The following is a 21,575-nucleotide window of genomic DNA, read 5'->3' on the forward strand; positions in this document are numbered from 1 at the left end:
GCACCAGACGCACACTCGTGTACATGCGCAGCACCTGACGCACACTCGTGTACACGCGCAGCACCTGACGCACACTCGTGTACACGCGCAGCACCTGACGCACTCGTGTACACGCGCAGCACCTGACGCACACTCGTGTACACGCGCAGCACTTGACACACACACATATACACGTGCGGCACCTGACACACACACGTAGCATCAGACACAATAAAATAAACATGCAGCACCTGACACACACATACACGTGCGGCACCTGACACACACACACGTAGCATCAGACACAATAAGATAAACATGCAGCACCTGACACACATATACACACGCAGCACCTGACACACACACATATACACGCAGCACCTGACACATACATATACACGCACACCATCAGACACACTAATATACACACGCACCACCTGACACACACATACACACGCAGCACCTTACTCACACACACATGTACACGCGCAGCACCTGAAGCAACACACATGTACACGCGCAGCACCTGACGCACACATGTACACGCGCAGCACCTGACGCACACTCATGTACACGCGCAGCACCTGACGCACACTCGTGTACACGCGCAGCACCTGACGCACACTCGTGTACACGCGCAGCACCTGACGCACACTCGTGTGCACGCGCAGCACCTGACACACTCGTGTACACGCGCAGCACCTGACGCACACTCGTGTACACGCGCAGCACCTGACGCACACTCGTGTACACGCGCAGCACCTGACGCACACTCGTGTACACGCGCAGCACCTGACGCACACTCATGTACACGCGCAGCACCTGACGCACACTCATGTACACGCGCAGCACCTGACGCACACGCGCAGCACCTGACGCACACTCATGTACACGCGCAGCACCTGACGCACACTCATGTACACGCGCAGCACCTGACGCACACTCATGTACACGCGCAGCACCTGACGCACGCAGCACCTGACACAGACATACGTATTCATGCACAGCACCAGACATACACTTGTACACACGCGGAGCACCTGATACACACACATATACACCCGCAACACCTGACACGCACACACACACACACACACACACAGGACCTGACACACACATACACAGGCAGCACCTGACACCACGCACTCACACGTACAAGCAATGCATTTCACGCCTACCTCCAGCCTCAGTCACAGGCTGCTGCCGCCTACCCCCCTCCCTGCATCAGCTGCAAAGGCAGCAAAATATTTTGACCAAAGTCTAAAGGCCCATACACATTAAACAATGTCGATCTGTGAGCGACATCGTCTAATGTTTCCCCCTCCCGGGCCGGCGGCCGACTGTACACACTGAGCGATATGACCGCTCATATCGCTCAGTGACGTCACGCCCCCGCCAGCCCTGCACGAAGGTCGTGGACGACAGTCCACATCCTTCATGCATGCCCTACCGACAGCGACGATCGTTGCCGACCCGCGGGGCCGCGCATTCGTTCGTCGCTGGCAGCATGCACACTTAACGATAAAACGAGCAATGTCGCTCAAGGAGGGGGAAAATGAGCGACGTCGCTCATTAAATCGTTAAGTGTGTACGGACTTTAAACAATTCGGTTTGGTAAATAAAATAATTTTGCACAGAATAGTGATGTTATACGAACATTTTCATTAAACATTTAAAAAATCAAATGTTTATTCTTACAGTGAAATTTTACATTTCTGAATAAAAAAAATAAATTTAAAAAAAGCGATGAAATTCCATAGACAAAAAACCTTACGGTTTCACATGTCCCATTAAGGCTTCTTAGACATGATCGAAATTTCAGAAACCTGTTGTAACTCTTCCACTCAAACTCCAAAAAGCAATGAAATTCCGATCATTAAGGCTGACACCTTAATGGACGTGTTCCTTGCGCAATACAGATATGGTATGCCATCACAGCCTGTGGGTAAGTGCAGATTCAGCACTCTCACAGAGTGACATTGCTGTCACTCACACAATGGTGGAGCTGCTAATTCACAGATTTGTGTGCTCATTGGAATACACACATGCAGTCTATGCAACTGAAGGTCTGAGCGGAAGACAAAGCTGCTCGGATGAGGTAAGAGTGTTGTTGGTTGGAGGGAGGAGACAGCATTGTGGATGGGGGAACAAAAGTGTGTGGCTAGAGGGAAGACTAAGCAGCACTAATGGGGGGGACAAAGAAACACAGGGGATAATTCAGACTGCAGCGATCGCAGTCTGAATTAGTTTGTGGGGTGTGAATGCACAATGGCTGCACTGTGCGTGCGTACCCGGGAGCGCAGCGGGGGGAGGGGAGGGCCTGACATGCTGGGCGGACTAGCCCTGTGCTGGGCGTCACATTGCATGTCAGAGTAAATGATTGTAGATGTGCTAAATTTGGCACATCTACAATCAACTGAGCAGCACTGAGCAGCACAGAGAGAAGGAAACGGTGGTACAGACAAGGCACAGGTGGGGAAAGGCAGATGGTACAGATAAATTAGTACAGACTAGCACAGATGGGAGAACACAGCAGTAGGGATTGGGGAAGACAGAGCAGCATGGGGGTGTAGGGGAAGTAAGTGTAGATGCATAGACCGTAGATGTGGTATTATAGTTTTAGCAATTAACCAAGATGTTTGAGGGAGCTAAATGTGTATTCTAAATGAGATGGATGTATGGAGTTAGAAGGATGTTGTAACAAGGTGGGATTGTTGTGACTGAATGGGATGGTTGTGAGGACTGTGTGGGATGGGAGCACCACATAACTGCTCAGACCTTCAGTTGCATAGACTGCATGTGTGTATTCCAATGAGCACACAAATCTGTGAATTAGCAGCTCCACCATTGTGTGAGTGACAGCAATGTCACTCTGTGAGAGTGCTGAATCTGCACTTACCCACAGGCTGTGATGGCATACCATATCTGTATTGCGCAAGGAACACGTCCATTAAGGTGTCAGCCTTAATGATCGGTATTTCATTGCTTTTTGGAGTTTGAGTGGAAGAGTTACAACAGGTTTCTGAAATTTCGATCATGTCTAAGAAGCCTTAATGGGACATGTGAAACCGTAAGGTTTTTTGTCTATGGAATATATATATAATTATAAAGCATGCCCAAAGGGACATGAGTATACTGGGTCCTAGAGTCAAAGATATGTCGATTTCTGCTTGACGTGTCCTGTAGAATATATATTGGACAGATGATGCCGACTTAAGAGGCATATGGAAGGCTGATGATTGAGTGGAGAAAGGTTCTCGGGCCTGGTCTCCACAGCTATAGTGGGTAATTCTGCTAGTTTGCCCTATATTCCTGCACAGCCTAGGAAAGCACGACATTATTAAATGCAGCTTTCGAATAAAGAAACAAGAAAGTCTGAGGTGCATTCTTTCTTGTCAGAGCCGGGGGCAGAGGAAAAGAAGCTGTACAACACAGCTAGTCCCCAGGAACAGAAGTCCTCCCCGGCCTCTACAAAAATCCACTGAATGTCGCTGGGGTTCCATAGGCGGAGCTAGGCCCGGTGGGGACACGCCTTCGTAAGTTCAGCCACAAGTGGGTTCACTCCCTGTTAGATCACTGGGCAATAGAAATTGTGTCACAGGATTACAGGCTGGACTGTGAGAAGATGCATCCTCACCGATGGCCCGGCGGGCTTCCCCCCAAGAGAGGGAGCCAGTGTTAACTGCAATTCACAAATTGTATCTTCAACAGGTGGTGGTCAAGGGTCCCCTCCTTAAACAAGAGGGTGTTATTATTCAACCATGTTGTAATCCCGAAACCAGACGGTTCGGTTAGACCCATATTTAATTAAAATCCCTGAACATATACCTGAAAAGGTTCAAGTTCAAGATGGAATCGCTAAGAACGGTCATTGCAAGCCTGAAAAGGGGGAGACTTTATCGTGAATCGGGACATAAGGGATGCATACCTTCAGGTCCCCATTTATCCACCTCATCAGGCGTACCTCAGAATTGCGGTACGGGATTGTCATTACCAATTTCACCAAGGTATTGGCGGATATGATGGTGCTCATGCGGAAGCAAGGTGTCACTATTATCACATACTTGGATGATCTCCTCATAAAAACGAGATCAAGAGAGCAGTTGACGGACAGCGTATCACTTTCTCTGGAAGTGAAACGGCAACACGACTGGATTCTATATATTCCGAAGTCGCAGTTGGTTCCTACAGCTCATCTGCCTCGCCTAGGCATGATCCTAGACACAGACCAGAAAAGGGTTTATCTCCCGATAGAGAGAGCTCAGGAGCTCATGACACTGGTCAGGAATCTATTGAAAACCAAAACAGGTGTCAGTGCATCACTGCACTCGAGTCCTGGGAAGGATGGTGGCATCATACGAGGCCATCCCCTTCGGCAGGTTCCATGCGAGGACCTTCCAATGGGACTTACTAGACAAGTGGTCCAGATCACATCTTCAGATGCATCGGTTAATCACCCTATCCCCTAGGGCCAGGGTGTCTCTCCTGTGGTGGCTGCGGAGTGCTCACCTTCTCGAGGGCCGCAGATTCGGCATTCAGGACTGGGTCCTGGTTACCACGGATGCAAGCCTCCGAGGGTGGGGGGCAGTTACACAGGGAAGAAATTTCCAAGGTTTGTGATCAAGTTAACAGACTTGCCTTCACATCAATATCCTGGAACTATTGGGCCATATACAATGCCCTAAGTCAAGCGGATATCCTACTTCGCGACCAACCGGTTCTGATCCAATCAGACCGGAGGGGCTCATGTAAACCGCCAAGGCGGCACAAGGAGCAGGGTGGTGAGGGTAGAAGCCACCAGAATTTTTAGCTGGGCGGAGAATCAAATAAGCGCACTGTCAGCAGTGTTCATTCCGGGAGCGACCTCCACCCGGGAGAGTGGGGACTTCATCAGGAAGTCTTCACGCAGTTTGCAAATTGATGGGAACTGCCTCAGGTGGACTTGATGGCGTCAAACCTCAATAAAAAGCTAAAAAAGGTTTTCCGCCAGGTCAAGGGACCCTCAGGTGATAGCTGTGGTCGCACTAGTAACACCGTGGGTGTTCCAGTCGGTCTAGGTATTCCCTCCTCTTCCTCTCATACCCAAGGGCTGAGAATTGTAATAAAAGGAGGAGGGAGAACAATATTCTTTGCTCCGGATTGGCCAAGAAGAACTTGGTACCCAGAACTACAAGAAATGATCTCAGAGGACCCATGGCCTCTGCCGCTCCGACAGGACCTGCTGCTGCAGGGGCCCTGTCTGTTCCAACACTTACCGCGGCTGCGTTTGACGGCATGGCGGTTAAACGCCAGATCCTAATGGAAAAAGGCATTCCAGATGAAGTCATTCCTACGCTGATAAAAGCTAGGAAGGATGTGACAGCAAAACATTATCACCGCATATGGCGAAAATATGTTGCTTGGTGTGAGGCCAGGAAGGCCCCAACAGAGGAATTTCAGCTGGGTCGTTTTCTGCACTTCCTACAGTCAAGGGTGACTATGGGCCTCAAATTGGGTTCCATTAAGGTCCAGATTTCGGCTCTGTCGATTTTCTTCCAAAAAGAACTGGCTTCACTGCCTGAAGTTCAGACGTTTGTTAAGGGAGTGCTGCGTATTCAGCCCCCTTTTGTGCCACCAGTGGCACCTTGGGATCTCAACGTTGTGATGGATTTCCTAAAATCACATTGGTTTGAGCCACTTAAGACCGTGGAGTTAAAATATCTCACGTGGAAGGTGGTCATGCTGTTGGCCTTGGCTTCGGCCAGGCGGGTGTCAGAATTGGCGGCTTTGTCGTGTAAAAGCCCATATCTGATTTTCCATATGGACAGGGCAGAATTGAGGACTCGTCCTCAATTCCTTCCTAAGGTGGTATCGGCGTTTCATTTGAACCAACCTATTGTGGTGCCTGCGGCTACTCGGGACTTGGAGCATTCCAAGTTGCTGGATGTAGTCCGGGCCCTGAAAATCTATGTTTCCAGGACGGCTGGAGTCAGAAAAACTGACACGCTATTTATCCTGTATGCACCCAACAAACTGGGTGCTCCTGCTTCAAAGCAGACTATTGCTCGTTGGATCTGTAGCACGATTTAACTTGCACGTTCTGCGGCTGGACTGCCGCATCCTAAATCAGTGAAAGCCCCTTCCACGAGGAAGGTGGGCTCTTCTTGGGCGGCTGCCCGAGGGGTCTCGGCTTTACAACTTTGCCGAGCTGCTACTTGGTCGGGTTCAAACACTTTTGCAAAATTCTACAAGTTTGATACCCTGGCTGAGGAGGACCTTGAGTTTGCTCATTCGGTGCTGCAGAGTAATCCGCACTCTCCCACCCGTTTGGGAGCTTTGGTATAATCCCCATGGTCCTTACGGAGTACCCAGCATCCACTAGGACGTCAGAGAAAATAAGAATTTACTCACCGGTAATTCTATTTCTCGTAGTCCGTAGTGGATGCTGGGAGCCCGTCCCAAGTGCGGACTCTCTGCAATACATGTATATTGTTATTGCTTAACTAAAGGGTTATTGTTATGAGCCATTTTTGAATGAGGCTCAGTTATTGTTCATACTGTTAACTGGGTATAGTTATCACAAGTTGTACGGTGTGATTGGTGTGGCTGGTATGAGTCTTACCCTGGATTCCAAATCCTTTCCTAGTAATGTCAGCTCTTCCGGGCACAGTTTCCCTAACTGAGGTCTGGAGGAGGGGCATGGAGGGAGGAGCCAGTGCACACTAGATATAGTACCTAATCTTTCTTTTAGAGTGCCCAGTCTCCTGCGGAGCCCGTCTATACCCCATGGTCCTTACGGAGTACCCAGCATCCACTACGGACTACGAGAAATAGAATTACCGGTGAGTAAATTCTTATTTTACTTAAGATTGTATATATCAAACATGTGGTCTGCTATTACTGTAATACAAATATCTAATAAAATAATGACACTGCGGCTAGTGGGGGGCGTGGTCTAACTGCATATGGAGAAGGACGGGTGCCTACTAACTCCTTAGCCCTATTATCCTGCCTTAACCTCCTGCAGCCCGCGGTGGAAGCCCATGATTGGAGGGGCGTGTGGCTAAGTGCTCCCTGCTCCTGGTGTTCGGGGAGTGGGCTCCCGTTTGTCCAACTGCCTCCTGCAATCCCCATTTACAGCGGGGCAGCCCCAGCTGCATGTGTCCGGCCGGCACCATCTTGGATCCGGGGACGCTCTGCCTGGCTCTCGTTCCCCTCACTGGCCTGTCTCCTACCCGCCGGCTTGTGCTCGGAGTGCTGCCGGACTCCTGAGGATCTGTGTGACGGCCCAGATCTGTCCTCCCCTTCTGGATCCCGCAGGTGCGTGGTGTGCGGGCGCCTGGTGATCCCTATAACCGTCTTGGAGGGGGTGAGCTGTGCGGCTGCTGCAGCTGTTTCCCCTGCTCCTGTCAGCGTTGGTGGGAGGGAGGCTCCTGTACACCCAGCCCTATACATACATGGCTGTGCTCTCCATGTGCTGTGGGACTGGCTGTGCCTGCGGCTCTCTTTAAAAACAACTATACTGCCTGCTGCCTTCACTGACCCTGCACCTGTGGTGGGTAGCGGAGCCCTGTCCCCTGGCTAGGCATTGGATCCTGGAAGTGAGGAAGAGGATATTATTACAGCTGCACTGGCTCTTTTTCCCTCTCCCCATTTACTATATTCATTGTGACTGTTCCTATTTTTTTTTTTGGCTTTGCAGTACATTGCGCCTCCCTCTCTGGTGAAATATATACTCCTGCCTTGCTTATTTTTCATAACTGAGACTGATGGTCTGGAGGTGGGGCACTTCTGCCGCAGCTCCTCTCCATCTTTCCCGGAAATGGCTGAGTCCCCAGAGGTCACTATGACGCAGCTCCTGCAGACTATCACTGAAAAACGCCTGACTGATAAAGTCGCTGAAGTGCAAAACGATGTCTCCTTTAAGGATATACAGAAATTAAGGGACCGGATGGGAGATACAGAGAACCGCATTTCCACACTGAAAGATTCCTATAGACCCCTCCCTAACCGCCTGTCTACTTTGGAATCTCAAATGTCTGCATGCCAGCTTAAACTGACTGATATTGAGGGGCGACTCTGCAGAATTAATGTCCTAACGGAGAAGGCTGAGGGTTCGGAGCCTGAACACTTTCTTGAATTCTGGCTATTATCTTTGTTTGGGAAGGATTCCTTTACCCCACAGACACAGTGCCTACTCGCCCACTGCCCCCTGGAGCACAACCCCCGGACATTTATAGCTAAATTTCTGCACTACAAGGATCGGGATGCTGTTCTCGGTCTTGCTAGACTACAGGGTCCTTTGGAACATGGTGGTCAACGGGTGGATGCTTTTCAGGACTTTTCGGCCGAAGTGCAGAAATCTCGCTCGCAATTCACGCAAGTAAAACGACTTCTGTGAACCCTGCAATTACAATACTTGATGCTTTTTCCTGCCCGTCTTCTAAGAGGTGTCAGCCAGGATCGACTTGCAATCGGTCCCGCGGGCTGCCCCGCCCTGATGTTGGACTCGCACATTTTTGTTGTTTTGGTTCAGTATATTTCTGTACTATGCGGGGGATATATCATTAATATGCCCCTGCAGTGCTTTTGGAGTTTGCAGAGGTCTGTTTTTCTGGTTCTCCTACGAGATTGTGTGCACACGCCCGCTCAATTCATGACGTCAGTCCTCGACGGATCGTCCATTGATATATCTGCCGATCAATTGATCGGCAGATATATCTATCAGTGTGTACCCACCTTTAGGCTTGCATGTTTATGCAGGATTTTCCTTCTATGCCGGTCACCTGTGTTGGAGATATCAATACTGTAATGAATGAATCCTTAGGCAGGTTGGCAGCCTGCTTCCTTGTGTGTGCCAGGGCACGATACAGCCTTTGCGAGATTTTAATTGCTGCATTGGGTTTGGTTGATGTTTGGCGCCTGCGTTCCCTTCTGTAACATGTTTTTCCTATTTTTCTAGCGCACATGGGTTATTTTTGTGTTTATAAAGATATAGGATTTGGGTGGACTGCGCACAGAAGTGTGCTAGCGTTATGGGGAGTGCTGCTGGTGTTTAACAAGTTGGTCCTACTTGTTAGGATAATGATGCAAAGGTAAAGAATTTTCACACTGCGCTCACCCCCGGTTTTAGATTTGTATGTATCTATACTGGTGTAATAAATGGTGAGATGCTTAATTGAGTTTCAAGGTGATGTTTATTATAAATACATTAAATGATAGTCCCGAATTAATATGATTGCACTCTACTTGGCTGTGTTAAGCCTTCTTGCCAGTTGTGCATGAGCACGCTTGATTTAAGTATATTTGGATGAAGTCCATATATAATGAATTTATGAAAAAAGAAAAAATGGAAAAAATGGAAAAAAATGGAAAAATAAAAAAATGAAAAAATGAATGAATGAAAAAAACGAAGGGAAAATGAAAACGGAGAAAATGTCTATTTGATTTATTTCAGGCCGCGGCGTCCCGCTGGTATGAAATGAGTGCACTTGTTTAAAATGACATTCTGCTACTGACAAGTAAGCAGCAGTGGAGAGTGCGTGAGAAAGAAAAGGGGACTCCGGACTGGTCTGCCTCCCCCTGCTTCTGCCGCCGTCACTGTGACTGTGTTCTGTCACAGGTCGGAGGCTTGTCAGCCTGGGTTCGGTGCCTGTCTTGGAGGGGGAGATGCACGCACTGCGACCACTCCCAGAGTGGTTCGTTGCCGCACTTCCCCCGCCTACAGAGACTCACCTTAGATCTCCTTCTCCACTGCTGGATGTGTCAGCGGCAGGCTGTCTCCTCGATGCTTAGCCGTCGTCCGTGATCTGCAGAAATGCTCCAACGCGTTTCGGCCCTTGGGGGCCTTCCTCTGGGAGAAAAAGTGTATACACTTTTTCTCCCAGAGGAAGGCCCCCAAGGACTGAAACGCGTTGGAGCATTTCCCTTACACCATCCACAACAGCTACACGATCGAGCAGAAGGAGCGGAACAAGAGACAGAACCCGGTCACGTGACTGAAGACCAGGAAGTGTCTGCAGATCACGGACGACGGCTAAGCATCGAGGAGACAGCCTGCCGCTGACACATCCAGCAGTGGAGAAGGAGATCTAAGGTGAGTCTCTGTAGGCGGGGGAAGTGCGGCAACGAACCACTCAGAGTGGTCGCAGTGCGTGCATCTCCCCCTCCAAGACAGGCACCGAACCCAGGCTGACAAGCCTCCGACCTGTGACAGAACACAGTCACAGTGACGGCGGCAGAAGCAGGGGGAGGCAGACCAGTCCGGAGTCCCCTTTTCTTTCTCACGCACTCTCCACTGCTGCTTACTTGTCAGTAGCAGAATGTCATTTTAAACAAGTGCACTCATTTCATACCAGCGGGACGCCGCGGCCTGAAATAAATCAAATAGACATTTTCTCCGTTTTCATTTTCCCTTCGTTTTTTTCATTCATTCATTTTTTCATTTTTTTATTTTTCCATTATTTTTCCATTTTTTCTTTTTTCATAAATTCATTATATATGGACTTCATCCAAATATACTTAAATCAAGCGTGCTCATGCACAACTGGCAAGAAGGCTTAACACAGCCAAGTAGAGTGCAATCATATTAATTCGGGACTATCATTTAATGTATTTATAATAAACATCACCTTGAAACTCAATTAAGCATCTCACCATTTATTACACCAGTATAGATACATACAAATCTAAAACCGGGGGTGAGCGCAGTGTGAAAATATTTTTGTGTTTAGATATGGCCCTACTCTACCGTTCATTGTTTCCCTCTGTGTCAGTTATTGATTATTTGCCTCTTTTTCAGATCATTCTCCTGTTTATTTATCTTTGAGCTTAAGCCTCCTAGAGGGACAAGTTTTTGGATGTTTAATCCCTTCTGGTTGACACAGCATCTGAACTCTTGGCGCTTTGGGAGGAATTCTTTGTTAATAATCCTATAGAAGGGGGGGAGGGGTGTTAATTTGGGACACATTTAAGGCTGCTTTGCGTGGCTCGCTGATTTCGCGGGTGGCCCCGTTGGAGGTTTTTAACCGTAGAGTTGAGGAGGCGTTTGAGAGACGGAGTGCAGAGCTTGAACAAATTTATTAAAACACTGGCTTACCTGCGGACAGAGTGGAGTGGCTCATTGTTCACAAACAATGGACTGATCTGCTCCTTGACAAATCCAAACGGCGACTGTTCTTTCGAGCCCATGACTTCTACAACCAAGGTGACCGCAATGGTAAATTTCCTGCTTATTTAGCCAGGGATGCCCCCCCCACGCCATTGTGCATAGCTTACGACAGACTGACGGTATGGTATCTGTGGGTACCCCTCTTGTAGCAGCCCGCTTTTACGAACATTTTTAGGTCCTGAGTGAATTGTTCTGCTGCAGAGTTATCAGCTTATTTAGCTGGTATTGCGCTCTCTTGTTTGTGTACTGATTCCCAACAATCCTTGGAGGGCCCCTTTACATTGGAGGAGGATGTGCATGCCATTCAATCCTTTCCCAATAATGAAACTTCGGCTGTAGATGGTCTCCCTATTGAATTATACAAGACGCATATAGATTTCTTTGCTCCAAAATTTTTGATGCTATTTAATTCACTGTTGGAGGGCGGCTCCCTTCCTTCCTCCATGGCGGAGGCGTTGATGGTGTTGATACCCAAGCCGGGTAAGGACCATCCTATCTACCTACTGTCCACGAATATAAAAAATAGGATTTTAATAACCTACCAGTAAATCCTTTTCTCGTAGTCTGTAGAGGATGCTGGGGTCCACATTAGTACCATAGGGTATAGACGGGTCCCTTGGGAACCATGGGCACTTTAAGAGTTTAATAGTATGGGCTGGCTCCTCCCTCTATGCCCCTTCTACCAGACTCAGTCTAGAAACGGTGCCCAGGGAGATAGACATACTTCGAGAGAAGGAAGTACACAGATAGTGGCGAGATTCACACCAGCTCACACAACAACAGAAAGCCAAGCTAACCAGCTTGAAACAATTCAGCAACGGCTGAACAACAGTACTTAACCAAGTAACAAAATGCAGGAAAACGAAGAGCTGGGCGTACTACGAGAAAAGGATATACTGGTAGGTAATTAAAATCCTATTTCTCTTATGTCCTAGAGCAGGGGTGGGGAACCTTTTTTCTACCGAGGGCCATTTGGATATTTATAAAATCCTTCGGGGGCCATACAAAAATTCTCAACTTAAAAAATTACCCTGCCCCCCAGTAGGTCTGCCCCTTAGAGGGTGTGGCCAATTAAAATGGGACGTGATACACATATGCCCCCAATAGTGCAGTGCCAGATCCACAATTGCCCCCACAGTGCCAGGTATACAAATGCCCCCACAGTGCCAGGTATACAAATGCACCTCACAGTGCCAGGTATACAAATGCACCTCACAGTGCCAGGTATACAGATGCCCCTCACAGTGCCAGGTATACAGATGCCCCCACAGTGCCAGGTATACAGATGCCCCCACAGTGCCAGGTATACAGATGCCCCCACAGTGCCAGGTATACAAATGACCCTCACAGTGCCAGGTATACAGATGCCCCCACAGTGCCAGGTATACAAATGCCCCTCACAGTGCCAGGTATACAGATGCCCCCCACAGTGCCAGGTATACAGATGCCCCCCACAGTGCCAGGTATACAGATGCCCCCACAGTGCCATGTATACAGATGCCCCCACAGTGCCATGTATACAGATGCCCCCACAGTGCCAGGTATACAGATGCCACTGACAGTGCCAGGTATACAAATGCCCCCACAGTGCCAGGTATACAAATGCCCCCACAGTGCCAGGTATACAAATGCCCCCACAGTGCCAGGTATACAAATGCCCCCACAGTGCCAGGTATACAGATGCCCCTCACAGTGCCAGGTATACAGATGCCCCTCACAGTGCCTGGTATACAGATGCCCCCCACAGTGCCAGGTATACAGATGCCCCCACAGTGCCAGGTATACAGATGCCCCCACAGTGCCATGTATACAGATGCCCCCACAGTGCCATGTATACAGATGCCCCCACAGTGCCAGGTATACAGATGCCCCCACAGTGCCAGGTATACAGATGCCCCCACAGTGCCAGGTATACAGATGCCACTGACAGTGCCAGGTATACAGATGCCCCCACAGTGCCAGGTATACAAATGCCCCCACAGTGCCAGGTATACAAATGCCCCCACAGTGCCAGGTATACAGATGCCCCTCACAGTGCCAAGTATACAGATGCCCCTCACAGTGCCAAGTATACAGATGCCCCTCACAGTGCCAGGTATACAAATGCCCCTCACAGTGCCAGGTATACAAATGCCCCCCACAGTGCCAGGTATACAGATGCCCCCCACAGTGCCAGGTATACAGATGCCCCCCACAGTGCCAGGTATAAAGATGCCGCCACAGTGCCAGATATACAGATGCCCCCACAGTGCCAGGTATACAGATGCCCCCTACAGTGCCAGGTATAAAGATGCCCCCCACAGTGACTGGTATACAGATGCCCCCACAGTGCCAGGTATACAGATGCCCCTCACAGTGCCAGGTATACAGATGCCCCTCACAGTGCCAGGTATACAGATGCCCCTCACAGTGCCAGGTATACAGATGCCCCTCACAGTGCCAGGTATACAGATGCCCCTTACAGTGCCAGGTATACAGATGCCCCTTACAGTGCCAGGTATACAGATGCCCCTCACAGTGCCAGGTATACAGATGCCCCTCACAGTGCCAGGTATACAGATGCCCTCACAGTGCCAAGTATACAGATGCCCCTCACAGTGCCAAGTATACAGATGCCCCTCACAGTGCCAGGTATACAAATGCCCCCTACAGTGCCAGGTATACAGATGCCCCCACAGTGCCAGGTATACAGATGCCCCCACAGTGCCAGGTATACAGATGCCCCCTACAGTGCCAGGTATACAGATGCCCCCTACAGTGCCAGGTATAAAGATGCCCCCACAGTGCCAGGTATACAGATGCCCCCACAGTGCCAGGTATACAGATGCCCCCACAGTGCCAGGTATACAAATGCCCCTCACAGTGCCAGGTATACAGATGCCCCCACAGTGCCAGGTATACAGATGCCCCCACAGTGCCAGGTATACAGATGCCCCCCACAGTGCCAGGTATACAGATGCCCCCACAGTGCCAGGTATACAAATGTCTCTCACAGTGTCAGGTATACAATTGCCTCTCACAGTGCCAGGTATACAGATGCCCCCCCCTCCCCCCCGTGCTGCTTACCATTGCTTCTTTCGGCGGGACACGGAGGAGAGCGCGGCTATGTTGGGCGGCAGCGTGTAGGACTTGAAACCAGCCGCCGGTTCGAGAGTCAATCAGAGCTCGCGGACCGGCAGCCGTGGCTCCTGATTGGCTGCCGGTCCGCGAGCTGATTGGTTCACGAACCGGCGGCTGGTTTCTAGTCCTACACACCGCCGCCGCCACCCACCGCGCTCTCCTCCCGAGTCCCTGTCCTGACAGCTGAGACACGCTGCCGCCGGACTGAGTGGCGGCGTGTCTCACAGGGAAGCGGGTGGGCCGGAGCAAACGGCTACGCGGGCCTTATACGGCCCGCAGGCCGGAGGTTCCCCACCCCTGTCCTAGAGGATGCTGGGGTCCACATTAGTACCATGGGGATGGACCAAAGCTCCCAGAACCGGAGGGAAAGAGCGGAGGCTCCTGCAGAACTGATTGACCAAACTTTAGGTCTTCAGAGGCCAAAGTATCGAACTTGTAGAACTTAGCAAACATGTTCGACCCTGACCAAGTAGCTGCTCGGCAAAGTTGTAAAGCCGAGACACCCCGGGCAACCGCCCAGGAAGAACCCACTTTACGAGTAGAGTAGGCCTTAACAGATTTTGGACACGGCTTATTCCTGCCGTAGAATAAGCATGATCCAGTGAGAAATTGTCTGCTCGGAAGCAGGACACCCCACCTTGTGGGGATCATACAGGACAAACAGAGCGTCCGACTTTCTGTGACGAGAAGTTCTCTTCACCTAAATCTTCAAAGCGCTCACAACATCCAAGGACTTTGAGGTAATTGAGTCAGTAGCCACCGGCACCACAATAGGTTGGTTGATATGAAAAGCCGACACGACCTTCGGAAGAAATTGCTGACGCGTCCTGAGCTCAGCTCTATCTTTATGGAAATTCAAGTAGGGGCTCTTGCAGGACAATGCCCCCAATTCTGACACACGACTAGCAGATGCTAACGCCTTCCAAGTAAGAAACTTGACATCAACCTCCTGTAAAGGCTCAAACCAATCCGACTGCAGGAACTGCAGCACCACATTAAGATCCCAAGGTGCCGTAGGAGGCACAAAGGGAGGCTGGATGTGCAGAACCCCTTTCAAGAAAGTCTGAACCTCAGGTTTTTCTGGAAGAAAATGGACAAGGCCGAAATCTGGACTTTTATGGAGCCCAAGCGCAGGCCCACATCCACACCTGCTTGCAAAAAGAGGAGAAACCGCCCTAGTTGAAACTCCACCTTTGGAAACTTCTTGGATTCACACTAAGACACGTACTTTTTCCAAATTCGATGGTAATGTTTAGACGTTACTCCTTTCCTAGCCTGTATTAGTGTAGGAATAGCCTTGTTCGGAATACCCTTCTGAGCTAAGATCTGGTGTTCAACCTCCATGCCGTAAAACGTAGCCATGGTAAGTCTTGATAAGCAAACGGCCCCTATTGCCGAAGGTCCTCGCGAAGAGGAACAGGCCTAGGATCTTCCAGCTGTAACTCCAGAAGATCCGCGTACCAAGCCCTTTTTGGTCAGTCCAGAGCAATGAGGATCGCCTGAACTCTTGTTCTTTTTAACAGTTTGAGAATCCTTGTGATGAGTGGAAGTGGAGGGAACACATACACTGACACATACACTGACTTGAACACCCACGGAGTCACCAGGGCGTCCACTGCCACTGTCTGTGGGTCTCTCGACCTGGAACAGTACCTCCGAAGCTTCTTGTTGAGGCGGGAGGCCATCATGTCTATTTGAGGTACACCCCAAAGACCTGTCACCTCCGCGAACACCTCCGGGTGGAGGCCCCATTCTCCTGGATGGAGATAGTGTCTGCTGAGGAAGTCCACTTCCCAGTTAACCACTCCTGGAATGAAGATTGCTTACAGCGCCACTGCATGCTTTTCTGCCCAGAGGAGGATTCTTGTTACCTCTGACATTGCAGCTCTGCTCTTTGTTCCGCCCTGTCGGTTTATGTAGGCCACCGTCGTTACATTGTCCGACGGAACCTGAATGGCCTGATCTTTTAGAAGATGTGCTGCTTGTAGAAGACCGTTGCACACAGCCCTTAGTTCCAGAATGTTTATCGGAAGGATGGATTCCAGACTTGACCACTTTCCTTGAAAGCTTTCCCCTTGGGTGACTGCTCCCCAACCTCTGAGACTTGCACCTGTGGTTAGAAGGATCCAATTCTGAATCCCTAACCTGCGGCCATTGAGAAGGTGAGAAGTTTGCAGCCACCAGAGGAGAGAAATTCTCGCTTTCGGCGACAGACGTATCCTCTGGTGCATGTGAAGATGAGACCCTGACCATTTGTCCAGGAGATCCAGTTGGAAGGACCGTGCATGAAATCTTCCGTACTGTAGAGCCTCGTAGGAGGCACCCATCTTCCCCAGAAGGCGAATGCCTTCAGGACATCCCAGACCATTATTTGTATTACCAATGCCGGCAGAAACGCCCTCTGTACTTCCGTGTCGAGGATCAACCCCAGGAAGCACAGTCTCCTTGTTGGCTCCAAATGCGACTTTGGAAGGTTCAGGATCCATTCATGATCCTGGAGCAGTCGAGTTGAGAGAGCAATGCTCTGTAACAGCTTCTCCCTGGAAGACGCTTTTATCAGCAGATCATCCAGATAAGGAATTATGTTCACACCCTGCTTGCGGAGGAGTAGCATCATCTCCGCCATGACCTTGGTGAACACCCGCGGTGCCGTGGAGAGGCCAAACGGCAGTGCCTAGAACTGATAGTGACAGTCCAGCAGCGCAAATTTTTGATAAGCCTGGTGAGGCGGCCAAATCGGAATGTGAAGGTACGCATCTTTGATATCTAGGGATACCAGAAATCCACCCTCCTCCAGACCTGAGATCACCGCTCTCAGAGACTCCATCTTGAATTTAAATTCCCTCAAATAAGGGTTCAATGACTTTAGTTCAATATTGGCCTGACCGAACCGTCCGGTTTCGGTACCACAAACAGGTTTGAGTAATAACCCATGTTTGTTAGGTGAGGTGGAACTGGAACAATGACATTTGTCTTTAGCAATTTTTTAATGGCTTCCTGTAGGATAGCACTAAGCCTGATTTGAAGAATCTGTGAGGTGGGAGTTCTTGAAACTACAGTCTGTACCCCTTGGTAACAATATCTTGTACCCAGGGGTCCAGACATGATGACGCTCAGATGTGACTGAACTTTCTTAGTCTTGCTCCCACCTGCCGGATCTCCAGGCTGGGAGCTCCATCATCATGCCGAGGACTTTTGATAAGCAGAACCAGGTTTCTGTTCCTGGGAACCTGTTGATGCAGGTTTTCTAGATTTCCCCCAACCTCCTCTAAAGAAAGTGGAAGGGGGTTTGGACTTTTTTACTTTCGCGGTTCGAAAGGACTGCATTGTAGACATAGGATAAGATTTCCTAGTCGGTGGTGTTGCTGAGGGAAGAAAGGTTGACTTACCCGCAGCTGCCGTGGAGACCCAGACATCTAATGCTTCCCCAAACAGAGCCTGACCTGTGAAGGGTAGGTTCTCCACACTTTGCTTGGATTCAGCATCCGCAGACCATTGGCGCAGCCAGAGTCCCCTGCGTGCCGAGACAGCCATGGAAGAAGCCCTCGCATTAAGATGGCCAAGGTCCTTCATGGCCTCGACCAAGAAACCTGCAGAATCCTTTATGTCACGTAAAAACAATTCAATGTCACTTCTATCCATAGAATCTAATTCCTCTAGTAATGTGCCTGACCACTTTACTATGGCCTTAGAAATCCACGCACAAGCAATAGTGGGTCTTAAAGCTACGCCAGTAGCTGTGTATAGTGATTTGAGCGTAGTCTCAATCTTGCGGTCAGCCGGCTCTTTTAAAGCTGTGGACCCAGGGACAGGTAAAACTACCTTTTTAGACAACCTAGATACAGAAGCGTCTACTACAGGCGGGTTTTCCCACTTTTTCCTGTCCTTCTCAGGAAAAGGAAAAGCAACGAGAACCCTTTTTGGGATTTGGAACTTTTTGTCCGGGGTTTCCCAGGATTTTTCAAACAATGCGTTTAATTCCTTAGATGAAGGGAAGGCAAGAGAGGTTTCTTATTTTCTGTAAAGTAAGCCTCCTCTACCTGTTCAGGTACCTTATCAGTAATGTGTAAAATGTCCCTAATAGCCTCAATCATGAGTTGCACCCCCTTAGCTAGAGATGCCTCTCCCCCTGTATATCCCCATCACCGTCCCCTGCATCAGAGTCGGTATCCGTGTCAGCATGCATTATCTGGGCAAGAGCACGCTTCTTTGGGTATATAATGTGGGCTTTAGATGAGGTAGTGGGAGCTGAATACGACAAAACCTCAACAGACTTCCTTAAAACCTGTGTTTCAGTCTCATTTTGAGCCATCCGAGATGAAATCTGGGATATCATTCCCCTAATAGAATCCACCCATGGGGGTTCGGATTCAGAAAGCGGACAAAGAACCTGGCATTCCTGAGTACATGGAATAGACTCTTCAGGAGAAGATACACACTCTGCAGCACAAGATACAGAGTTCCTAGACATGCTTATGTGAGATATATAAACACACACACACACACACACACACACACACACACACACACACACACACACACCCAGGAAAATGGAGAGACAGTTTTCCCCAGAGTATCTTCAGAAAGTCACAGAGTATAAGGAGTCAGCCACACAGTGCCCCAGTAGGCAGTTAATACAATAAACAGCCGGCGCTGACTGAGTAACCTTAATAGGATTAAACAGCTATGATAACACTCTTCCCCCCGGTCTATAACACCCTGGTACCGCAGAGGTGTAGCTGGAGTTATGTGGAGGGCAGCGCTCCCTGTTAGCGTCTCTTCAGTGTGATCTGCAGCGAGAAAATGGCGCTGGTGAGTGCTGGATCCGGTCTGAGAAGCACCACCCCCTGTAATGGCAGCCACCCTTGTGCCGACCATTCCCTCCGGCAACCCGCATCACTGGCCCCCGGCGTCATACTCACCACTCTTCTATCTTCTGGCTTTGTTAGGGGGTGGTGGCCGTGCTGCGGGAGTGAGCCGTCGCCTCGTTGGCTTGCGATCAACACCCTCAGGAGCTCAGTGTCCTGTCAGCGGAGACAGAGAATCATTAACCTCTAGGCTTGGTTCCTACTCCCCCCCCCCCCTAAGTCCCATGAAGCAGGGAGGCTGTTGCCAGCAGCCTGCCTTTACCTAACTCTTTTAAAAAACAATAAAATTAGAAAAACTCCTAGGAGCTCCCCTAGCTGTGACCGGCTCCTACGGGCACATTTTCTAAACTGAGTCTGGTAGGAGGGGCATAGAGGGAGGAGCCAGCCCACACTATTAAACTCAAAGTGCCCATGGCTCCCACGGGACCCGTCTATACCCCATGGTACTAATGTGGACCCCAGCATCCTCTAGGAAGTAAGAGAAATGCTGACAAAGCTGATGGCTCTTCGCCTTAATGCAGTGGTGCTTGAGCTGGTGCACTCAGACCAGACTGGCTTTATCCCTGGCAGGTCGACGCTTATTTACTTATATTCAGTGGGCCAGTGGGGCGATGGACAAAGCGATTATTGTATCATTGGATGCTGCCCATGCTTTTGATTCTATAGAATGGGTTTATCTTTGGGGGGTTTTGTTGAAATTTGGATTGGGCCCTAACTTTCTTGCATGGGTTAAATTGTTGTATTCTGGTCCTGCCGCTAGGATCACTGTTAACGGCTTCACCACTGACTCTTTGACTCTGGGGAGAGGAACCCAGGCAGGGATGCCCTTCGTCCCCCCTGCTTTTTTCTTCCTCGCCATGGAACCACTGGCATGTCGCATATAGGCTTCTCCTGCTGTGCGTGGATTTCAGGTTTGGGATAGAGACAGAGATGCTAAATTCTCTGCCTGCGCTCCTTAGTCTGATGGAAGATTTTGGTCGTTATTCTGGGGTCCACATTAATTGGGATAAATCAGTGGTGTTTCAGTTACTCTCGACTACTTTGCAGCCCTATACCTATGATTTTTCCTTGCGATGGTGCACACAGTTTAAGTACCTTGGCATCCAAGTTACGCACTCCCCTGCCGTCTTTGTTACCCTTAATTTGGCCCCACAGATTGATAATTTACGTAAAAGGGCCCGCATCTGGCAGTCGCTCCCTTTATCTGTTACGGGCAGGGTTAACTGGATTAAAATGGCTGTCCAACCAAAATTTTGGGATATTCTCCAGAATTCCCGTTTATATCCCAGCCTCGCAATTTCAGCTGATTGCTCGCCACATTGCTTCTTTTATTTGGGGTAACAAGCAAGCCCGTATTGCTCTTAAGATGCTATATGGATCCAGATGTGAGGGTGGTTTAGCTTTGCCCGATATGCGCCTGTATTATTTTGCCACTCAGCTGGCTCAACTGGGTGAGTAGGTCACACACGGCGAGTATGGCAACCTTCCGGTGGCCCTTCTGGCCAAGGTGGGTCTCCCTTTTCACCATTGCAGTTCCTGCTGGCCGTACCCCACTGGCCTCCCATCCCCCAATTCTCCAGCAGGCTGATAGAATATGGGTAGCAGTTGAGGATTTGCTGAGGGATCCTACTATTGACCCCTGTTCTTCTATTTGGAATAATAAGATTTTTCCTGAACGTTCTACCCTGGAGGGTCGTTTAGGTTGGGTGTCCTCTGGGGTCTCTGCGCTGGGCCAACTGTATCAGGACGGGATCTTTCACTCTTTTGACTATCTGTCTTCTACTTATGCAATTCCCAGACATTATTTTTACTGCTATCTTCAGCTTCACCACACTGTGGCCCTCATTCCGAGTTGTTCGCTCGGTGTTTTTCATCGCATCGCAGTGAGAATCCGCTTAGTGCGCATGCGCAATGTTCGCACTGCGACTGCGCCAAGTAACTTTACTATGAAGAAAGTAAGTTTACTCACGGCTTTTTCATCGCTCCGACGTTCGCATTGTGATTGACAGGAAATGGGTGTTACTGGGCGGAAACACGGCGTTTTAGAGGCGTGTGGCTGAAAACGCTACCGTTTCCGGAAAAAACGCAGGAGTGGCCGGAGAAACGGTGGGAGTGCCTGGGCGAACGCTGGGTGTGTTTGTGACGTCAGCCAGGAACGAAAAGCACAGAACTGATCGCACAGGCAGAGTAAGTCTGAAGCTACTCAGAAACTGCTAAGTCGTTTGTAATCGCAATATTGCGAATACATCGGTCGCACATTTAAGAAGCTAAGATACACTCCCAGTAGGCGTAGGCTTAGCGTGTGTAACTCTGCTACAATCGCCTTGCGAGCGAACAACTCGGAATGAGGGCCTGTGTCTGCACAGTGGAAGGGCAAAGCTCCACAACTCTCCGAAACCCCTATTCATGCGTTGATCCGCAATAAGCCATGCCGCAAGACAATTTTGGCTGTTTACTCC

Source organism: Pseudophryne corroboree, chromosome 3 (genome assembly GCF_028390025.1).
Source record: "Pseudophryne corroboree isolate aPseCor3 chromosome 3, aPseCor3.hap2, whole genome shotgun sequence".
NCBI classification, from domain to species: domain Eukaryota; kingdom Metazoa; phylum Chordata; class Amphibia; order Anura; family Myobatrachidae; genus Pseudophryne; species Pseudophryne corroboree.